Consider the following 21,687-nt stretch of genomic DNA (forward strand, 5'->3'; position numbering starts at 1 on the left):
GACTCTTCTCTTCGATAAGGGTTGGGGATGCTCTCCTTGACAGCTGGGGGGGGGGGGGGGGGGGGGGGGGGGGCGGTCAATATTTGCATTGTTGGGTGGGAAGGGATACTCTGGATGCTGGGATCAGGGCACCTGTTCAAAATGGTAGCCCAAGACTGGTAAATGCACTATTTAGCGTAGTAAAGGTATGAGAATCCCACCTCAGTGATGCAGAGAGTGCCAGCGAGACACAGACAATTTTCCACTGGTGGGAGCACTTAGTTTTGAAACTGAAGACTTTCTCTGGACGATCTTGGGGAGTGGCAGTAACAGTCCTGTGGAATCCCCAAGAAGGGAGGGGATGGTACTCTAAGGCCATCCTCACTCACCTGATACGGTAGTGTTGGTCACCCCCGGGATTTTACAGCTGAGAATGATTGACCCTTTCTTGGCAGAAGATATTGTGTCTTTAACCTGCCGAGCATATCTGACACATTCAAACCCCTTGCAGTAGAACCCCAGCTGTCGTGCTCCATCCACATTTGATGCTTTTGTACCACCAGTTTAAGTATTTTAAGTATCTGATCTGTAAAGCTCAGTTCCTTGTTGCAATCTTATGTGCCAATTTGTTTTTCCTTTTTGTACTGAAAGCCGGGTTGATTGAGGGCTTAGTTTGGCTTTATGTAGGGAGAGGAGGAATCTGCTAAGTTCTTTCCCTGATGGCCAATTAAAACGCTTGTCATCCAATAATTTATGCCACCTACCCTGGGACTGGTCGCAGCAAGACCAAAAATCTGATGATTTGATGGGTTTCACCTCCCCATCTCCAAATGGTTGTCTGCCATCTTAGCTGGGGCGATCAGAGCATAGATGTCGGCCTCACTGGCCAAAGTTCAATGCATTATTCATTGTTATTTTACCTGAACTATGCCAGGCTACTGGAGGAAAATCCAAGACTGTTAAACTTTGAGCACAAATTTGGCTACTTTTATTTAAGTGGACACAGTTTTAAAGTTATCCAGTACTAGTTGGCTCCATATATTAATGACCCAAACATCTTCCTGGTTGTGAATATGCTGTCGACCACTGATGTTTTAGTGGGATTGAGAGTTTGGCTGATGATCGATAAATGAGAGTTTGGCTCAAGATTGATTGGAACTTTATGGGAAAAACAAAATGTTAGATCAAGCTTTGTGTGAAGAAATGTCAAGACAGGCTTCTGGTCGCAAAATGTATCACTTGTTTTTGTACCAGACAAATTGCAGTAACGACCTTGGGAATGGGTGCACTAGGCTTAAAGATAATTATAATTGAGGGGGGCTGAATTATAATTGAGAGCACAGATAGGAATGCGAGGGAGCTGCCCTCAGAAATGAGCCAAAAACTGTATAAGAACTGCTGTTAGATGTATTGGCTTTGGCTTGCTGGTGTAACTCTCAAGAGATACAATGGTTTTAGCCCCGGCCGAGAAATAAACATGTTAAAGTAACGAGGTGTTCGACTGATCATTTCATCCGGACTGGCTGCAAAAGAATCCTCATTTGGTGGAGAATGCGGGCATTCAAGGAGCCTCCCTGGAACCTGACGGCGTAACAGATTGATCGCATTCGGACGCTGAGGAGGGAATTGGCCACCAAACGTGAGTACCCTTGTTATCACTTTGGTTTCCCCCTCTGCTGTGCCGAGTGTGGCCACGCCCTGCTGTTCGGTTTCGGTGGAGACTCTGACGAAATCAAAACAGTCCGGCGAACCCGTTACAAAGAAGGGTTGAAAGGGTTGGAGTCCCAGGAAGGTTGGACCTTCCTAAAGTCCTGGGTTGGAAACCTTGGGAGGTTAGAGTCTTCCCTAAACAGTCCGGGTTGGAGTTCCTGGGAGGTTAAAATCCTTCCTAAAGTCCCGGGTTGGAAACCTTGGGAGGTTAGAGTCCTCCTTAAATCTCCGGGTAAATGAGTGATGATGATCCTTAGGGTTGCCTAATACCTTTGTGATAAAAGGTGGTTTTCGATAAATAAGTATATCAACCGGTGTCGAGACTTGTTCGACACTTCGGGTTGATCAGATTGAATGTTACGGAGAACGGATAACTCTGTCCAAATTATATATTATAAAATTTAAATGGTGGTGCGGATAACACCTAAAGGAAACATAATAAACAGGGCTTGACCGTTGCGTGCCCTGTCGGAACACTCGAACAATTTCTTAAATCTGTTAGTTCTGTCTTTGATTCCCTGAGTCTGTCTGTCTGTTAGTTCTGTCTTTGATTCCCTGAGTCTGTCAGTATGTTTAAATCAGCCCTGTCTCTCTCTCTTTTCATGTTTCATTTCCAGACTTTGACCTTCTAAAAGTCACTTTCGAACAATTTGATTTAGCCTTTTGATTGGGCAATGGGGCAGGATAACCCCATTTAAATTCTTGATTGAATAGGCGATTTAGGATCACTACCAAAATTAAATAGGAAACCACAAGGATCATCTGAGGATAGGAGACAATGGGTAGTACTTTAGATAGCACCTCTGATAGTGGAAGCGCGCTTCAAACACTTTGTGAACAGTATCCGGAACATTCTCAGCAGCTGCGGCAGTTATTGGGAGAATTGCATAAGAAATTGGGAAAGGGGAAATGTTCCCTGGGAGGATCAAAAGATTTGCCAACGGATATAGAGGCACAGCAGGTTATTTGGCAACATAACTGTAGCTCCATGGCTAAGAAATTGATTGAGTTATGGCGGGAGTACTGCCAAAACAAAATTAAAAGATGCATCTTTATTGGCTAATTGGCAGGCTAACGCTTTAAAATTGGGTATTGAATTAACAGAAGGGGGAATTGTTAAGAATGTGGGGGTTTTGAAAAAGGAATGTGCCCACCATAGAAAAATTCCTAAGTCTGTAAAGCCCCCCATTTCTAAATCATGTCCGTACGGTCAAATGGCCGGCCTTGCCTTGACCGAGGGAGACGATGAGGATGACCCTGAAAATTGGCTATATAGGGGATGACCGACCGTTACACCGCCACTACGACCGCCTCCACCTTACATTCCTAGGGTTCTGATTGTAGTTTAAACTGTTCTAAAACAAATGATGTTTCAGACAAAAAACCTCTTTATTCCTCTGGTGTGACCATATTAGAAATTACATTAAAGATGTGTACATTCAAGCCCTTTATCCACCGCTTCCCCCTGCCACTATCACCACCTCCACGGTCGCAAGGAGGTCCGGCGACTCGCACTCGTTCTAAAACTCATGCAAATCAATTCCCACAGATGAATCATGAGTTAGTCCCGGGAAAAAAGGGGGCACTAGAGGTGGATTTCCCGGATTACCCAGACGATTATCAACCGCAGTGTCAGTTTCCCGTCCGGCAAGTTCCCAATACAGCATACAACCCTGCCAACCACAGGGGCCCAACAACCAGGCATTTCAAAATAATTATTATAATTAATAAATTAATCAAATTTGATACTACTGATACAGTATTAATAAATTATACAATATAATACAGTCAAACAGTTGATTGATCAGTAACATTTCAATAATAGTATTTCAGCTCAAATTCATCGATTGGGGGTACAGTTGGAAGATAAATTGGGGTGGATCAAGATTTTTGATTTCTTTTTGGATATGTAATGCCAACTCTTTAACTTCTTTAGAGTTATTGGGAATGAAAGTACAACATTCTGCACTTTGACATCTTCTGGATTATACACAAAAGCTTGTTGAAAGGGTTAATTTTCTTGCAGAGCCAAAAAGAGGCGTATAGCTTGGAATGATGCCATTCGCATCTCTAAACTTTTTTTAAAAAAAATAATTGTCACTCGAATGGACTGGGAGTAAAAGTTGGATTACTGCCAAATTCACGTTATCAAATGTCCTTGAACGATCTGTTTTTTTTTAATCAGAGCTGTTTTGGTTTTTGTAAAACCAGCTTCCATTGTTTGAAGTATCAAACACAATAACTTATTAAACATATAGGTTTTCTGTAGATGAATTTGTCGATTCTATTAAAGATATCTACTAGCAAGATATGTTGGTTTCTTAAAATTAAAAAGCAATATTCAGAATAATGACAGTTCTCTTAAGTTGACAGTTCTTGACTATCCCTGTAGAATACACTAGAGGCACTTATACAGAATCTGGGGCGAAATTCTCCTACCCGCCCCGCCACATTTCTGCCCCCACCGGCCGGTCAATGGGGTTTCCCATTGTGGGGCAGCCCCACGCCATCGGGAAACCCCTGGGCGCCGGCAAAACGGAGACTCCCGCCGGCGGAGAATGACGCCCCTTATTCGGCAACAAGTTTTGGTTCCGTGTCACTCTCCTTGTAATACTCCAATACTAGCAGTCCCGAAGCCCGGCAAGCCAGATCAATATCACCTCGTCCAAGATCTGCGCTCAATTAATGCCATGGTGCAACCCCTTCACGCATTGGTCCCAAATCCAGCCCACATTTTAGCCCAAGTCCCAGCGGACGCTACAACATTTTCCCTGGTGGATCTCCAGCATGCCTTTTCGCCCTCGGATTCACAGTATCTCTTTGCCTTTACATATCAAAATCAACAATACACATGGACTAGGTTGCCTCAAGGATTTATACATTCACCTACTCTTTTCTCCCGCTGACTCCAACAACAATCACAGCCCCTGGAATTAAAAGGGGGATCCACCCTCGTACAGTATGTTGACGATTTACTGATCGCAAGCCCGTCAGAACAAAGTTGTAAAGAAGATACGGCTCAATTATTAAATTACCTTTCAATTTTAGGATACGTGGTGTCACCCGCCAAAGTAGCAGTAGCCCAACCAACAGTCCGGTTTCTGGGTATCCTTTTATCCGCCGATGCACGGGCGCTATCACCAAGTCGAGTTCAGCCCATTTGTCAGTACCCTGCACCCACAACGGCTAAGGATGTCCGTAAATGGCTCAGAATGGTTAATTATTGTCGTCAATGGATTCCGAATATCGCCCTAGATACCCGGCTATTGACCCCATACACCAATAACGCTGGAGTGTTCCAGTTAAGTACGGAAGCCCAAGAGGCCTTCCATCGGCTAAAAGACGCCTTAACGAGGGCGCCAGCACTAGGGCGCCCCCTTTATGATCGACCTTTCCAACTTTATTGTACTGTTTTAGCTGGTTGTGCCACCGCGGTACTTACCCAGAAACATGGGGATCGCCACCGTCCTATAGCTTATTACTCGTCTAAACTTGATCCAGTTGCACTCGGCTATCCTGGATGTACTCAGATTTTGGCCTCTATTTACAACAGTCGCCAGTCAGCGGCTAATCTCACTCTTCAGTAGGATATTGTTATTTATAGTTCACATTCAGTCACGGCCCTGCTCGGTCAACTTCAGACTCAGCACCTAACTATGGCGCGTCAAAATAAATATGAGATTTATCTCCTCAATAACCCGACACTTCAGTTCCGGCACTGCACTACTATTAACCCCGCTAGTTTCCTTTCCGACCTGCCTAACGCCACTGAGTCCCCGACTCATGACTGTCTTTCTCTCTTACAAGACGATGCGTCATTACGCGATGATCTCACTGATTCTCCAATACCAAATGCTGATCTGAACCTATTCACCAATGGTAGTTCATCCATGGGTGAAAGGGGGATAGATTATCAGAGTATGCAATTGTTAACCAACAAGGAGAAACACTTGAAGCAGCAGCATTCGAAACTCCCTTTTCCGCCCAACAGGCTGAACTTTTTGCACTTATTCGAACCTGTGTATTAGGGAAAGATAAAATTGAAAATATCTACACTGATTCCCGATACGCATTTGGGGTTACACACGATTTTGGCCAATTATGGAAAAACAGGGGATTTCTGACGTCAGCAGGCACTCAGATATCCCACAAACAGTTAGTTACACAATTACTACAGGCTTTAATGCTCCCTAAAAAAATAGACGTAATAAAGTGAGCTGCCCATACGACAGGCAAAACCCTGGTGGACACGGGTAATCGGCAGGCAGACCACCAAGCCAAAGAGGCTTCTCGCTTAAAAGACATGGTGGTACCAAAAATGATGAGGCAGACTAAAAGCTCTAAGGGTCAGTCTCCCTCTGAAAAGCCAATGCCGACAATCACTGACGTCATTCAATTACAGGAGGATGCTCCTGTCTGTGTAAAAAGACTATGGGAAGAATTGGGATGTTGTTATGATCCTGTAAATAAATTGTGGGTCACCCCGGCAGGGCAGACTTGTATGCCCGATGCATTGGCAGCCTGGGTTACCGAATGTGTTCACTTTGCAACTCATAGTGGTGCGTGAGCTACGGGTGATGTATTGCTCAAAACATGGTGGCATCCAAGACTGCAAGATATAGCGCAAAATATTAGCAGCCGTTGCCTAGTATGTCGGCAGTATAATCCTGGTAAAGCAATACCCTGTGAAATGGGTAAAACCCCGCTACCGGAAGGTCCCTTTGAGACACTCCAGATGGATTACATTGAGTTGGAAAGATGCCAATGTTATAAACATGTATTAGTTATTGTTGATGTATTTAGCAAATGGATAGAAACTTACCCCACTGTAGATAACAAAGCTTCCACGGTAGTAAAAGCTTTGATGCGAGAAATTGTTCCTAGATTTGGGATTCCATATTGATTAAGCTCTGATAATGGACCTCATTGAGGAATTTTGTACTCAGCTGGGAATAAAACAACAATTACATTGCGCATACCGACCCCAAGCAGCGGGAATGGTAGAAAGGGCTAATCAGACATTAAAAACAAAACTGGCAAAACTACAGGCAGAGACTGGAGCCACTTAGCTCAAATTATTGCCTATTGCCCTCTTCCAAATACGTGCAACCCCAGCTGGAAAGACATGACTGAGTCCCGCCGAAATTTTATACGGAAGACCCTTGCGTGCTCCTTGGGATCAAGGGAAACATAAGGAAGTACAGTTTCACCACATGACCGTTCTAGCTCTAACAAAGGTTTTAAAAGGCCTCCACTCGCGGGTCCGAGCAGCCCATGGGGAGATATCCCCCTTATCCAGTACTGTCACCATTAACCCAGGCGAGTACGTTATGATCCGGAACTGGGTTCGGAAAGGATTAGAACCCCGATGGGAAGGACCACACCAGGTCCTACTCACTACTCCCACTGCTGTAAAAGTAAAAGGCAGAAATGCCTGGATCCACATCCACCATTGTAAGGTTGTGAAAATGCAATAGAGAATAACCCTCTGTTTCGAGCCCCAGGTAATAACTCCGACATCACTTAAAGGATGAAGGACAGCCTGATTATCGTAACCCTGCTGGGACTTCTGGAAACTGGAGGAGAGGCCAAGCGAAGAACCTGTGGCCCCAAGGGAAGACGGACTCATCACCTCTGTCGAGGACACACCTTACAATGCACCAGTCAAGGCCCAGGAGAAGGACCTTGGAACGCGACCCCTGCGGACGGATGTTCGGCCTACGTACAACGATGCAATCGGACCATACTCATCAGTGGAGTGACTAAGGGCAACCTACCCTGTCATCAGGTCAACTGTAAATGGGACTATAGCTGCAGAAACAAAAAAAAAAGACTTTACCCTTGGGATGCATTGACCAAGGGAGGGTAAGGCTGCGGGGTAAAAGGGAATTACATGTAAACACGTATTTGTATATGTCACATGTGTACGCAAAGGATATGAATGTTTCTGGTTGCTGGGTATGTACACATATCCCGACCCATGCTAAGGGAGGGATCCCCCTCAGACCTGTTCCCCTTAACCTGTCAGAAACAGTAGAATGGTATATTTACCAAGATGGTACTCGTCAATCCCCCAGGACTATAAGAATTGCATCTATGGTGAGACACCCAGTTGGCGGGGCAGCTTCTAGTTTATCGTTTCTCCCCATATCCCCAAGACCTTGGAAAGAGGGGGGCTATCCAGTGAACACCTTTGAGATGTGGTACCAACCAAGTTATAACAGATCCCACCAGCCTCCGTTTCATACCCTCACTAATACCACCAACATGGGAAGACCACTGGGAATAATATGTTTAGTAAGGAATGTGGTTAAAGGGATATTTGTAGGTGCTAGTTAATGCGAGCACAGATTGGTGGTGGCCAACATATCCGAGGTCTATTCCGTATATACGTCTCCTCAGTTTTATGGGTGTACACTGGACGTCCCATACGCAAATGGGACAGGTAACTTCAAGTACTCCTTGATGGCTGAAGGGTTTGATGTGGAAAAACTCACTTCATACAATGGGACGTATTTTATTTGTGGCCACAAGGCATATCCCTGGCTGCCAGAGAATTGGACGGGATCCTGTTATCTGGGGTATGTAGTCCCCTTTATACACCACCTCGCCAATTTAGGCAACCATTACCAAATGATGAAGCGACAAAAGAGAGCAATAACCGAAACGCAACGATACTTTGGGATCCTGCTTCCCGCTATCGGGGTAGCTCTTGCAATAAAGGAAATAAGGAAGATAGCAAAAATCCTGGAAGAGGTAGCAAACGACACCACTGAAGCATTGACTGAGATAAATAATGAAATGGTGGCAATAAGAACCGTAGCCCTACAAAACTGAACGGCCCTCGATTACCTCCTTGCAAACAAAGGTGGGACTTGGGCCGTGATCGGTTCGGAATGTTGCACCTACATCCCCGATACTTCGGAGAACATCACCCACCTCGTGGATCATATCCGCAAAGAGGTTAAGAAACTGCATGAAATATCAAGAGATGGGTGGTTAGATTGGTTGTTTGCCAGATCATGGGGGTCTTACCTAGTGCATGGATTGATAATCCTGGTAGTTGTAATACTTGTAATAATTATGCTTAGCTTCCTAATGAAATGCTTGTGTAAAAGTGTCAGTACAGCAGTAATTTCTCAACAGTTAATGCAGCAACATGAAGTGCGCCTTGAAGAGTTAATGGATGTGAAAGAAAGTGCAGAGGAATATGAGGAAATGATCGAAATGCAAATAGAATGGGAAAGACTGAGACGATTGACTATGGATTAGAAGTTATCATGAAATGATAAAAGGGGGGAATGAGAGTTTGGCTGATGATCGATAAATGACAGTTTGGCTCAAGATGGATTGGAACTTTATGGGAAAAACAAAATGTTAGATAAAGCTTTGTGTGAAGAAATGTCAAGACAGGCTTCTGGTCGCAAAATGTATCACTTGTTTTTGAACCAGACAAATTGCAGTGACGACCTTGGGAATAGGTGCACTAGGCTTAAATATAATTATAATTGAGGGGGGCTGAATTATAATTGAGCTGAGAGCACAGATAGGAATGCGAGGGAGCTGCCCTCAGAAATGAGCCAAAAACTGTATAAGAATTGCTGTTAGATGTATTGGCTTTGGCTTGCTGGTGTAACTCTCAAGAGATACAGTGGTTTTAGCGCCGGCTGAGAAATAAACATGTTAAAGTAACGAGGTGTTCGACTGATCATTTCATCCAGACTGGCTGCAAAAGAATCCTCAGGATCAGCATTCATCCAATCAGGAAGCTGCTAATTCAGTGCCTCAGGTTCCTGCCAGATCCTATACTAACCTGTAAATTGGGGTTTCTGCATTAAACATGGAATGACAACTGGAACAGTTTTGGATTCTTTTGTAAATGTTTTAAACACATGAAGGTCAACCAACTTTTCATGTGTATACTGGAACACGTATTAAATTTGATATTATGGTACATTTTCTCTAGGTCTTTGTGTTCTCGGAACCTACCAAGATCAATTTAATCAGACATCTGTTATTGTGGTTATCTCCAGCTGCACTCTATTGCTTTGTCAACTAAAATTAATGATGAAAAAATGTATTCTTGGCATGCCTGGATTTCCCGACAAGCAGTTGAGTAACTGCAGAGAAACTTTCCCACGTATCATTTGCATCTGTTGTATTCTGTTTGCTTTAGGTTCTCATGCTGTCAGCCAGTTCATCAAAATAATCCCTTCAGAAGGAAAACAAGAATCATTCTCCACACTTGTGCTGGGTTTGTACTGCCTCCCTCGCAACAACCCACCAATATCATGCAGTGTAGGATTAATAAGCCCAAAAGCCCCTGCGTGGATAAGAACTAAGAAAAATAAATGATCTCTCAGTGCAGAAAACTGTTAGGCACATTCTTATTTATCTTGCTTGTCTTTTGTCCTTGTCCATGTATACATTTGTGATGAAACTAAATGATCAGACATGTGAACAAATACATTGTCGATTTAAAATTGCAATCAGATAAAGAACCAATTACACATATAGTTATTGCTTTAATCAATACACTGTAAAAAAAAACTAACCACTGAAAATCTGAGAGAAAGATTCTGGGAAAACACAGAAGATTAGTTAGTCTGCGTAACAAAAAAACCCTGACAAGTTCAACGTTTGGGTGCAACCCTTTGTTTCTGTGGACATTCTGTGTCTCCACCATTTTCTGCTTGTATTTTAACAATTCAATGCTTGAACAAAAGAACAGAACTCACCGTCAGCAGATGGTGCTCTGCAGAAGAAAGTATGACAATAAAGTGCCTTTGACACAGGGAAACCACAAGCGGGCGGGAAGTACAAAGAACTGGCAGGCGGTGTGAAGACAAGGTTGAGCTGATCACAGGTAAAGATAAAGAAGTGGGTTTTGAGGAGATTTTTGAATCATAGAAAGATACAGCACAGAAGGAGGCCATTTGGTCCACTGTTCCTGCACCAGCTCTCCCCCAGGACTATCTCATTAGCTTCACTTCCCTGCTAGTTCCCTGTAACATTTTAGGATTTTCCCGTCATGTATGTAACTCATTCCCTTTTGAAAGTTTCCATCAACCTTTCAGGTAATGCATTCCAGCTCATAAAACTTGCTTTTTATTCTGTGCTACTATTTCCAAACCAAGGATTTTCTAAGCCTCTTTAACAATCTTTTGAAATTGTCCTGCCATCTTCACAGACTTGTGCTTGCAGATGCCCAGCTCTTTCTGTCATGCATCCCTTTTAAAATTGTAGCATTTAGTTTATATTGGTTCTCCACATTTTTTCCTTTCTTTCATTCATGCAATGCAAGCTTTGCAACCAAGGCCAACATTTGTTGCCCATTCCTACTTGCCTTTGAAACTTTAGTGTGGAGGTATCTTTTTAAAGCATCATACGTCGCTACACCTCTGCTGTTCAGAAGGGAGTTCCCAGTTTTTGGTGCAGAGACAATATTAGAATGGTGATACAGTTCAAAATCAGGGTGGTGTGTGCCCTTGAGGCGATCTTGGTGATGTTCCCATGCATCGACCACCCTTATTCTTCTAGGTGGTAGAGACCATGGGCGGGATTCTCCGAAATGGAGGCAGGGTGTTCGCGCCGTCGTGAACGCCATCGAGGTTTACGACAGCGCGAAACGGCCCCTATCCTGACCGATTCAGGGCTCGATAATGGGCTAGGAGCGGCGCTGCGTCATTTACGCGTGCCAGGACTTGGCGCCGCGTCAAGGCGGTGGCGCATACATGACGGGCCAGCGCGCATAACTGGCGCCACCCGCGCATGCGTGGTTGCCGACCTCTCTGAGTCCGCCCCGCAAGAAGATGTCAGACGGATCTTGCGGGGCTGTGGAAGAAAGGAGGTCCTCCTTCAGAGAGGACGGCCCGACGATCGGTGGGTACCGATCGCGGGCCACACCCCTTTTGAGGCCCCCCCTGATGCAGGATCCCCCCTTCTCACCGCCCCCCCCCCCCCCCGCGTCCCCGCGCTGTTCTCGCCAGCAGCGATCAGGTGTGGACGGCGCCGGGGGGAACTGCCGTTTTGGGCTGGCCGCTTGGACAATCCGAGCCTGAGAATAGCAGGGGTGCCGGAGAACCGCCATTTTGGGTGTCTCAGGCGATTCTCCGGCCTGTGCCGCGCGGAACTCGACGGGGCCGTTCTCGCTGCTTGGGAGAATCGCGGGAGGACGTCAGACCGCGTCGTGGGAATATTTGGTGACCCAGGCGATTCTCCCAACCGGCGCGGGAGTGGAGAATCGCGCCCCATGGGTTTGGAAGATGCTGTTGAACAAGGCTTGGTGAGTTCCTGCAATGCATCTTGTGTATGGTACGTCCTCCTGCCACTGTGCATTGGTGGTGAGGGAATGAATATTGAAGTTAATGGTTCCAATATCTTTACCTTCCTGGTAAGGTAAACCTGCTTCCCCAAACATATTGCTGGCTCAGAATCTCAACTGCAATAAATTTCCAAGTACTAAAGGCACATGGAGTCCAGAGTGAGACTGGGTCCTCAATAATAATAATCTTTATTTGTGTCACAAGTAGGCTAACATTAACACTGCAATGAAGTTACTGTGAAAATCCCCTAGCCGCCACACTCCGGCACCTGTTCGGGTACACAGAGGGAGAATTCAGAATGTCCAATTCACCGAACAGCACGCCATTAGAGACTTGTGGGACGAAACTGGAGCACTTGGAAGAACCCCTTGCAGGCAACGGGAGAACGTGCAAACTCCACACAGACAGTGACCTAAGTCGGGAATTGAACCTGGGACCCTGGCGCTGTGAAGCAACAGTGCTAACCACTAACCACCCGTCAAATAAAAGGGCTCCCCCCCCTTCTCAGGAGGCTTTAACCCTGAGGATGTATCCCCATGAATACAAAGATGGCTGACTGGCCTGTTTCAGCTAATAGTGTGTGTTTTAAAGACTTTGGCAGCAAGAGCTTGAAAACAACGGCTAATATTATTTGTGTCACAAACAAATGCAGAAAATGCTGGACAATCTCAGCAGGGCTGACATGTTTCTGAAAAACGTAGTTCCTATTTGGTCATAGAATCTCTACAGTACAGAAAGAGACCATTCAGCCCATCGAGTCTGCACTATCCCTCCAAAAGAGTATTCCACCCAGGTCCAATCCCCCGCCCCATCCTCATAACTCTGTAACCCAACCTGCACATTCCTGGATACTGAGGAGCAATTTAGCATGACCAATCCACCTAACATGCACATCTTTGGACTGTGAAAGGCAACCCACACAGACACAGGGAGAAAGTACAAATTCCACACAGACAGTCACCCAAGGCTAGAATTGAACCCAGGTCCCTGGTACTTGGAGGCAACAGTGCTAATGTGCTGTGACACCATGACCTTGGTTCATAATTCTCAAAGTCTTCAAGTGTCAAACTCTGGAAGAGCAGATGGTTAATTTGACAACTTGTCTCAAACAATTTGCATCAAAATAGTCATTTTATGCTTAAAAAAATACATGCTGTAGAAGATTTTCATCAAGAATACCAAATCTCAAAGGGAACAGTTTATGCTGTATTGGAAGAGGATGTTGATTGGTTCACTCACAAATGGAGTCTAATTGGTAGAGACGTTGCCATGGAGAATGCATCAAGGAACCAGTTATCTTCCAAGCTTTTGTTTAAATTCAAACCAGGCAGGTCAGCCCTGATTCGACAAAGGAGTGTGATGAGTAATGAATCAGGGAATGGCTATGCCCCAAGCAAGGCGCAAGGCATGAGCATGTTCTTTTTTTACAGGGGAAGCACAGGTAGGTGTGTGAATATATGTAGCTTCCAGCTTGCATAAAAATGCCACAATGTGATCCCAACTGATAGGTTGTCAGTTGTCATCAGTTGTCAGTATAGTTCTCAGCACAATCCGTATTGTTTAGCAAGTGTTGTCCAATCGCAGAATCACATCTTACGTTGGACACTATAATGTGATCCTACAGTTCCATGTTTCCGTAAGATCGGCCTTATGAGCAAATTCTTAAGTAGGGCCTGAGCCATTTTCTCATCCATCTGATTGATGCTAAAATAGGGTGCATCAAAGCTATCCTGAGGGGTAATGGCCACCCTGACCGTTATTTGTGTAGCCATCTGGGATGGCCACATCCCGATTACAAAATGGACACTTGCAAAGAAGTCAGGGAAAATTGCACAATACTGAGAAACAAGCAGGTGCAAGGTCTGTCTGTTGATTAGAGCCTTGGCTCTCAGACAGGACAGAAACTGCTAAGCTATCTACATACTAATGAGCCACCTCCGGGGACAAAAGGGAAACATTTAGATAAACAATGTTAAGGCAGACACCCCGGCGCCAGAGGAGACTAAAACAAAGCAAACCAACGGCCACCTAGGACACACCCAGCAAACAGGGAACCCACCCCTCTATTGGAGGAAAAACGATAAGAATGATTGGGAAATGCCCAATTAATTGAGGCCAGGTTCAAGGCCCGCCCAAAAGCGTGCAAAGCCCTTTTAGGTATAAAAGGCATTCCCCAAGAGAGAATCTTTCTTCTTTGGCCTTGGTTCTCAGCAAAGAGAGACCAGCCTAGCAGCTACGCCAGACCAAGTAAGTTCCAAGTCAACGCAGGCTGCAAGATAGACGCTCCTAGTTGCTATCCTGTAAACAGCTCAACCCAGCAGCCTCATAACCGAGCAACGGCCATTGTTCCTCTGACTGAGTGGGCACCCAAAGCTAAGTATAGGCTTTAGTAATAGTGATAGTTTAGTTTGTAGAGTTTATACATGAGTAGATTTGACTGTGTGTAAATAAATGAGCATTGCTTTTGAACTTACTAACTGGTGTATCGAGTCTGTGATCAGTATTCGGTTCTGAACCTTGTGGCGGTGTCGAAAGATACCTGGCGACTCTTGAGCAAAAGTAATTAAACAGAGCCAAATTAAGAGACAACACCAAAGAGAGCAACAGTTGCTTGCTGCATATTATGCAAATGCACAAATGGGCTTAACCCCACCACCTTTGGTCCTGAATAGTGCCCAGCCTTCTCCAGATTACCCTGGAAGTGTAAGATGTCTCTAAAATCTAAGCAACACGGGTAGCTAGCTGTTCCATGCTGTTACTATACAGTAACAATGAGCGGTACTCTCCACCAACAGGATGCTGCCACCAAAACAAGAAAAAGAAAAAGGAGTTTATCCACACAATGAGTATTGTGGAATATGAATTTCAGTGCTGGTGGAGGTGCTAGGTTTGTAAGCTGTATGTCCCAATGACTGGAGGATTATTGCAAACAGCACGTCCCTTCAGCTGTTTGTAACCAGCAAAGTACTGACTGCACACCCAGCCCATTCTTGCAAAACTTAGAACATAGGCCGGAATTTTCTAGCCCCTCCTGCTAACAGGATCCTCCGGTCCGCCAAAGTGAATGGAACTCTGAATGGCTCGCTACATCATCTGTGGCTTAACCTGCCATGCCAGGGCTAGAAAGTCCCGGCCATAGTGTCCACCATTAGATGTGCTCCTGTGATTGGACAACACTTGCTGAACAATCCTGACTGTACTGAGAATTGCACTGACAGCCAGTTTAATGTTATCAGTCGAGTTCGCAATGTTGCCTAATAATGCATGCTAGAAGTTACATATGTTCACAAAAAAGGGCATATTCCTTGTTCCTTTTTCAACACATGAAAAGCTTTGGGAACAGCCATTCCCTGGTTCATTCACCATGGCAATGCCTTGAGCAGTCGGAGCTCACCTGCCTGGTTTGAATTTAAACAACTGCATTCTCCATGGCATGCTTCTACCAATCAGAGTCCACTTGTGAACCAATCAGCACCAATTGTTCCCTTTGAGATTTGATATTCTTGTGAATCTGCCCTGATGAGTGCAAGATGAAAAGTTTCAACAGCATGTTTCTTTTTTTCAGAAAAAGTCAAATTTAGTAACCATGCAATCACTGATCTATGGTCTGTGGGACTGTGGAATCAGAGATGTCTAACCTTAGCCGAGAGTAAAGCAAAATTGTGTTTATTTTTCTATTATAATAGAAAATAGTCTGATTCTCATTTTAATTGAAACCAATAAAAAGTAAATCAACTATGAGCAATCAATTTTTGGCAACTGTTTTCCACCCAAGAGACAAGTTAAAAATGTACCCTCACAGCAATCAAAATATTGTGACTGGTGAAAATCTGAAAGAGAAACAGAAAATATTTACAGATGTGGGCATCATCTGTGGAGAGAGTAAGTGTTATTAAAGAAACAATCTGATTTATTTATTCAATTATTTTATTTGTAACAGGTCCTTCCTGTTTATTCCCTTATTTCCCCTTTTCTTCTTGCCATTACAGTTTTGATCCATGGATGATTAATGGAAATCTCACTTTAAGGCAAGAAGCCTGTATCTTTAATTCAAGCTGGAAGAATTCGGAAGGCTGTACTGGTTTAAATGGAAGCTGCAGGCTGGCCAGCATCAGTGGCCGAGTTGAGAGTCGTTTGATTGATTTGGCCGGTGGCCAAGGCATTGGTCCAAAACGCAGTGCTCTGCCCAGTAACAGGTGGTGATTGGATCCTATTCCACTGGGATGTTTTTCAAAGCCCCAAGGTTTGAGTTTTTGGTTTCTGCTTTGATCTTGGAAGCCCCACGAAAGGTACTGCTGTCTTTCCTCCTCCGTTTTCCTCCATAAAAGCTCTGTTTCTTAACTGGCGGAGGAAAGCCTGGATGAATCTATGTACAGATGAACCATTACAGGCTGTGCAAGCAAAGTCCAGAACCGACCAACTCTCTCTCCTGGAACTACAGAGACCTGAAGCCAAACCACAAACTGAAACCAGCATTTGATGAGAAATAAGGTGCCTCTCCAGGAAAAGCTGTGAGTAATGCATTTCTAAACTACAGAGAAGAGAATTACAGGTTGCAAACCAAAGACTTTAATCTGCAAACGTGCTGTGAAGAAAGTGTGCTAAGGAACCATCATATGAAAGAAAGACTCTTTCCTCCCTCCACTTAAGTTTTATTACCCCTTTCAACCCCTTGGTGTTTTTCTGCCGCCTGTGTGTGTGTGTGTGTGTGTGGGGCCAAGTTAAAGTGGGTGTTCGGTATTAGCTTCTCGTTAACCAGTTGTATTTACTGCACATTTCATGATATTGTTACGAATAAACAGTAATCCTGTTGGATATTTTTATAAGAATTATTTGTTCATTTACTTGTGTTGTGACTCTGGGGCCCATGGGCTGGAATTGACCGTGAACCTGTCAAGGGTGGCGTAAGGCGTAACACATTGAAAATGCGAATCAGACTTTTTTATAATGGGAAGATGAACCATGATGTCTGTTCTGTTCTCAGGTATAGTCAAATAGCTCCAATTCCAACTTTAATGTAATTGAATAAAATATTGCTTTAACAGTTTTCATTGTTTAGATTTACTATTGAGAATCTGCCCCATTGTTGTGTCCAGTGATGTCACCAACATGGCCTTAAGCCATTTACTGATTTAAATATTACAGATGTTATTGATTACCGAAATCATAAACGTTCAGTAGGGAATCTGGCAGACTGTAAGTTCTGCAGCTAATGTATTTGTGCCAAAAATAAGTTTAAAATTCATTGCACCGGTGTGAGTATTATTTAGCAGGATACCAAGAAAAGAGTCTATTGTGCACCAAAAACGAAACGCCCAATTGCAATAGTTATCGAGTCCATGGTTCATGTTAATATTTTAGAGATAATTATTAATTTGGGGATGGTTAACATTTAACTGTTTGAAAATGGGACAAAGGCAAAGAAGCTCAGAGTTGATTACACTCAAAAGATTGGGACCATGTTCACTTAAGTGATTTACTGCCAGAAAGGCAAGATCCTAAAACATTTGGTGGGCTCACTTAGCTGGAGAATTGGCAATGGGATGTCTGCATTGGTTTCAAAGAAGTACACTCAAGGCAGATGTTTTGTTTTGGAAGTGAGACTTAAATTAGTTTAAAAGTGAACCCTGAAAAGCTATATCATCATGGCATGGAGATGGTTGGAGCTTGAGAAGGTTCATGGTTTCAATTTATCTGTGTGTTTGCTGGGAATGGGGGTTAGCTGCTGTTTGGACCTGTGTGGCTTACAGCTCATGGAAAAGCCCCAGTAGCTGTTGGTGTGCTCCAGGAGGTTAGGGATCAGATAAGTCCTGAGGAGTGGGAAGGTGAAAGAAGGTCACTGGTTCTGAGTTGGAGGCAGTTATGACTCAGAGAAGCCCAGAAGCCATTTACATTTCTGTGCAACTGGAGGACTGAAAGTCCGAGTAACCCAAACACTGTACCAGCACAGAGAAACTAGCCATCTAGGAAAGATGTGTGCTGGTAATTAGAAGTGGGGCTGCAGCTTTTTGAATCCCATGGAACACAGTCTCAGGAGAAGAGGTTGAACCATCAGGAGGTAAGCAGTTGTTGAGGTCGACCGAGTTAGAGTGGCTTTTGACAGAATTCAGAGGCTAGGGGCAGGATTCTCCGATTCCCCGCCAGGTCGGAGAATCACCAGGGGGCGGCGTGAATGCCGCCCCCTCCGGCCGCCAAATTCTCCGGGACCAAAAATTCGGCGGGGGCGTAAATCACACCGCGCCCGTCGGCACCCCCCCCCCCCCCGGCGATTCTCCGGCCCGCGATGGGCTGAAGTCCCGCTGCTGTAATGCCGGTCCCGCCGGTGTGAATCAAACCACCTACCTTACCGGCGGGACTGGCGGCGCGGGCGGGCTCCGGGGTCCTGGGGGGGGGGGGGGCATGGAGCGATCTGGCCCCGGGGAGTGCCCCCACGGTGGCCTAACCCACAATCGGGGCCCACCGATCCGCGGGCGGACCTGTGCCATGGGGGCACTCTTTTCCTTCTGCCTCGGCCATAGACTCCGCGATAGCCGACGCGGACCTGACCACCTCCTGCGCATGCGCGGGGATGACGTCAGCAGCCACTGACGCAGCCGCGCACGCACGGACTTCTGCTGGCCAGCGAAGTCCCTTCGCCAAAGGCCTTTCCCACCGGCTGGCGGCGCGCCAACCACTCCAGCGCGGGCCTAGCCCCTCAAGGTGCGGGCTTGGCCCCTAAAGGTGCGGAAAAATCCGCACCTTTGGGGCGGCCCGACGCTGGAGTGGTTCCTGCCACTCCATGCTTCCGGGAACCCCCGCCCAGCTGGGTAGGGGAGAATCCAGGCCTAGATCTTCAAAAGTGGGCAGTTGAAATCCTTCATGAGGGAGACAGAGTTTTAATGAAATTGTGCGACTGAGTTGGGCACTGACGTCAGGGTGGGCTGTTAAGAAATTTATGGGATCTGTTTTGGTTGCATCTGTCATTTCATGTGCAGTGTGTCATGTTTGACCACAGTTTTCTGGTTAATTCATATTTATCTCATGCTAATTCTGAATGTGAGAGGTAGATTTTGTAAATTGTTTTACTTTTTTAACTTTGTACAGTAAAGATTTTTTTGTTTGGTTACAATTATGGAATCTTGTAGCTTTATTCTCTTGATGGATAACTGGGACTTTAAACAAAACAATTACTGGCCTATAACTGGATTACAACAGAATTCAGATTGCTCAAGAAGTCTAAGATTTGCCTGTCTATTCACAGAGTGGCATGGAACGAACATCGGTTTGAATGAGTGAACAGGATTACTTTTCTTGCGGTATTGTTATGGGCCAGGGTTTAGAGAACCCCACAGTGTGTCATGGAGTTCACCTGGCCCACAACTTTTAATAGATTGTGGTGTGGGGAGCACACGGCCCACTCTACAGATGTGGTAGAGCAGAAATGGAAAAGTATTTTATAAAACAAACAATGTTTATTCTATGAACTCAAGTTAATCTTTTTAAAACATACAGTGAACATCTTAGCAACCATCAATTCAAATACAACCCCCAAAGAATACAACACTAAGTAATCCTTAATAACTTCCCAAACAACATCCAGAAGACAAAAGAAACACCTTTTAACAGAAGCACAATTGGTTTACCTTCACTACTGAGACCATTTGTAATTCTGAATTCACCAAATGATCAAGAGATAGTCTTTTCATGGCAGAGATATCAACAGTATACCTGCTCTGTCTGGCTTCAGCTCCAACACAGAAAACAAAACTAAAACACACCCTGCAGCAAATAGCCTAAAACGAAAGTAAAAAGCTGACAGACAGCCCAGCTCCACCCACACTCTGACATCACTGATAAACACCCATTTCTTAAAGGTACATTTATTAAACACCCATTTCTTAAAGGTACTCTCACATGACACCTCCCCCGTAAAAATAAATAAACCATCAATTTCAAGATAGAACATAGAATATTGCAGTGCAGTACAGGCCCTTCAGCTCTCGATGTTGCGCCGACCTGTGAAACCATTCTAAAGCCCATTTACACTATTCCCTTATCGTCCATATGTCTATCCAATGACCATTTGAATGCCCTTAGTGTTGGCGAGTCCACTACTGTTGCAGGCAGGGCATTCCATGCCCTTACTACTCTCTGAGTAAAGAACCTACCTCTGACATCTGCCTTATATCTATCTCCCCTCAATTTAAAGCTATGTCCCCTTGTGGTAGACATCACCATCCGAGGAAGAAGGCTCTCACTGTCCACCCTATCCAATCCTCTGATCCTCTTGTATGCCTCAATTAAGTCACCTCTTAACCTTCTTCTCTCCAACAAAAATAGCCTCAAGTCCCTCAGCCTTTCCTCATAAGATCTTCCCTCCATACCAGGCAACATTCTGGTAAATCTCCTCTGCACCCTTTCCAATGCTTCCACATCCTTCCTATAATGCGGCAACCAGAATTGCACGCAATACTCCAAATGCGGCCGCACCAGAGTTTTGTACAGTTGCAACATGACCTCATGACTCCTGAACACCGCAAACACACCGTACGCCTTCTTAACAACCCTCTCAACCTGGGTGGCAACTTTCTGGGATCTATGTACATGGACACCGAGATCTCTCTGCTCATCCACACTGCCAGGAATCTTACCATTTGCCCAGTACTCTGTCTTTCTGTTATTCCTTCCAAAATGAATCACCTCACACTTTTCTGCATTAAACTCCATTTGCCACCTCTTAGCCCAGCGCTGCAGCTTATCTATGTCCCTCTGTAACTTGTAACATCCATCCGCACTGTCCACAACTCCACCGACTTTCGTGTCATCTGCAAATTTACTCACCCATCTTTCTACGCCCTCCTCCAGGTCATTTATAAAAATGACAAACAGCAGTGGCCCCAAAACAGATCCTTGTGGTACACCACTATAACTGGACTCCAGTCTGAACATTTCCCATCAACCACCACCCGTTGTCTTCTTCCAGCTAGCCAATTCCTGATCCAAACTGCTGAATCACCCTGAATCCCATGCCTCCGTATTTTCTGCAGTAGCCTATCATGAGGAACCTTAGCAAACGCTTTACTGAAATCCATATACACCACATCAACTGCTTTACCCTCATTCACCTGTTTGGTCACGTTCTCAAAGAACTCAATAAGGTTTGTGAGGCATGACCTACCCTTCACAAAACCGTGTTGACTATCTCTAATCAAATTATTCCTTTCCAGATGATTATACATCCTATCTCTTATAAACCTTTCCAAGATTTTGCCCACAACAGAGGTAAGGCTTACTGGTCTATATTACCGGGGTTGTCTCTACTCCCCTTCTTGAACAAGGGGACAACATTTGTTATCCTCCAGTCTTCTGGCACTATTCCTGTAGACAAAGATGACTTAAAGATCAAAGCCAATGGCTCAGCAATCTCCTCCCTAGCTTCCCAGAGAATCCTAGGATAAATCCCATCCGGCCCAGGGGACTTATCTATTTTCACACTTTCCAGAATTGCTAACACCTCCTCCTTATGAACCTCAAGCCCTTCTAGTCTAGTAGCCGGAATCTCAGTATTCTCAGTGTTCTCCTTGACAACATTGTCTTCATTTGTGTTTCATTTTTCACCTTTTCACTATCCTTTAAGAAATGCACACAGTAAATATACTTTTTCGTTTCAAAAAACAACACAAGCAAACAGGTA

The sequence above is a fragment of the Scyliorhinus torazame genome, chromosome 1, assembly GCF_047496885.1.
Source record: "Scyliorhinus torazame isolate Kashiwa2021f chromosome 1, sScyTor2.1, whole genome shotgun sequence".
Classification (NCBI taxonomy): domain Eukaryota; kingdom Metazoa; phylum Chordata; class Chondrichthyes; order Carcharhiniformes; family Scyliorhinidae; genus Scyliorhinus; species Scyliorhinus torazame.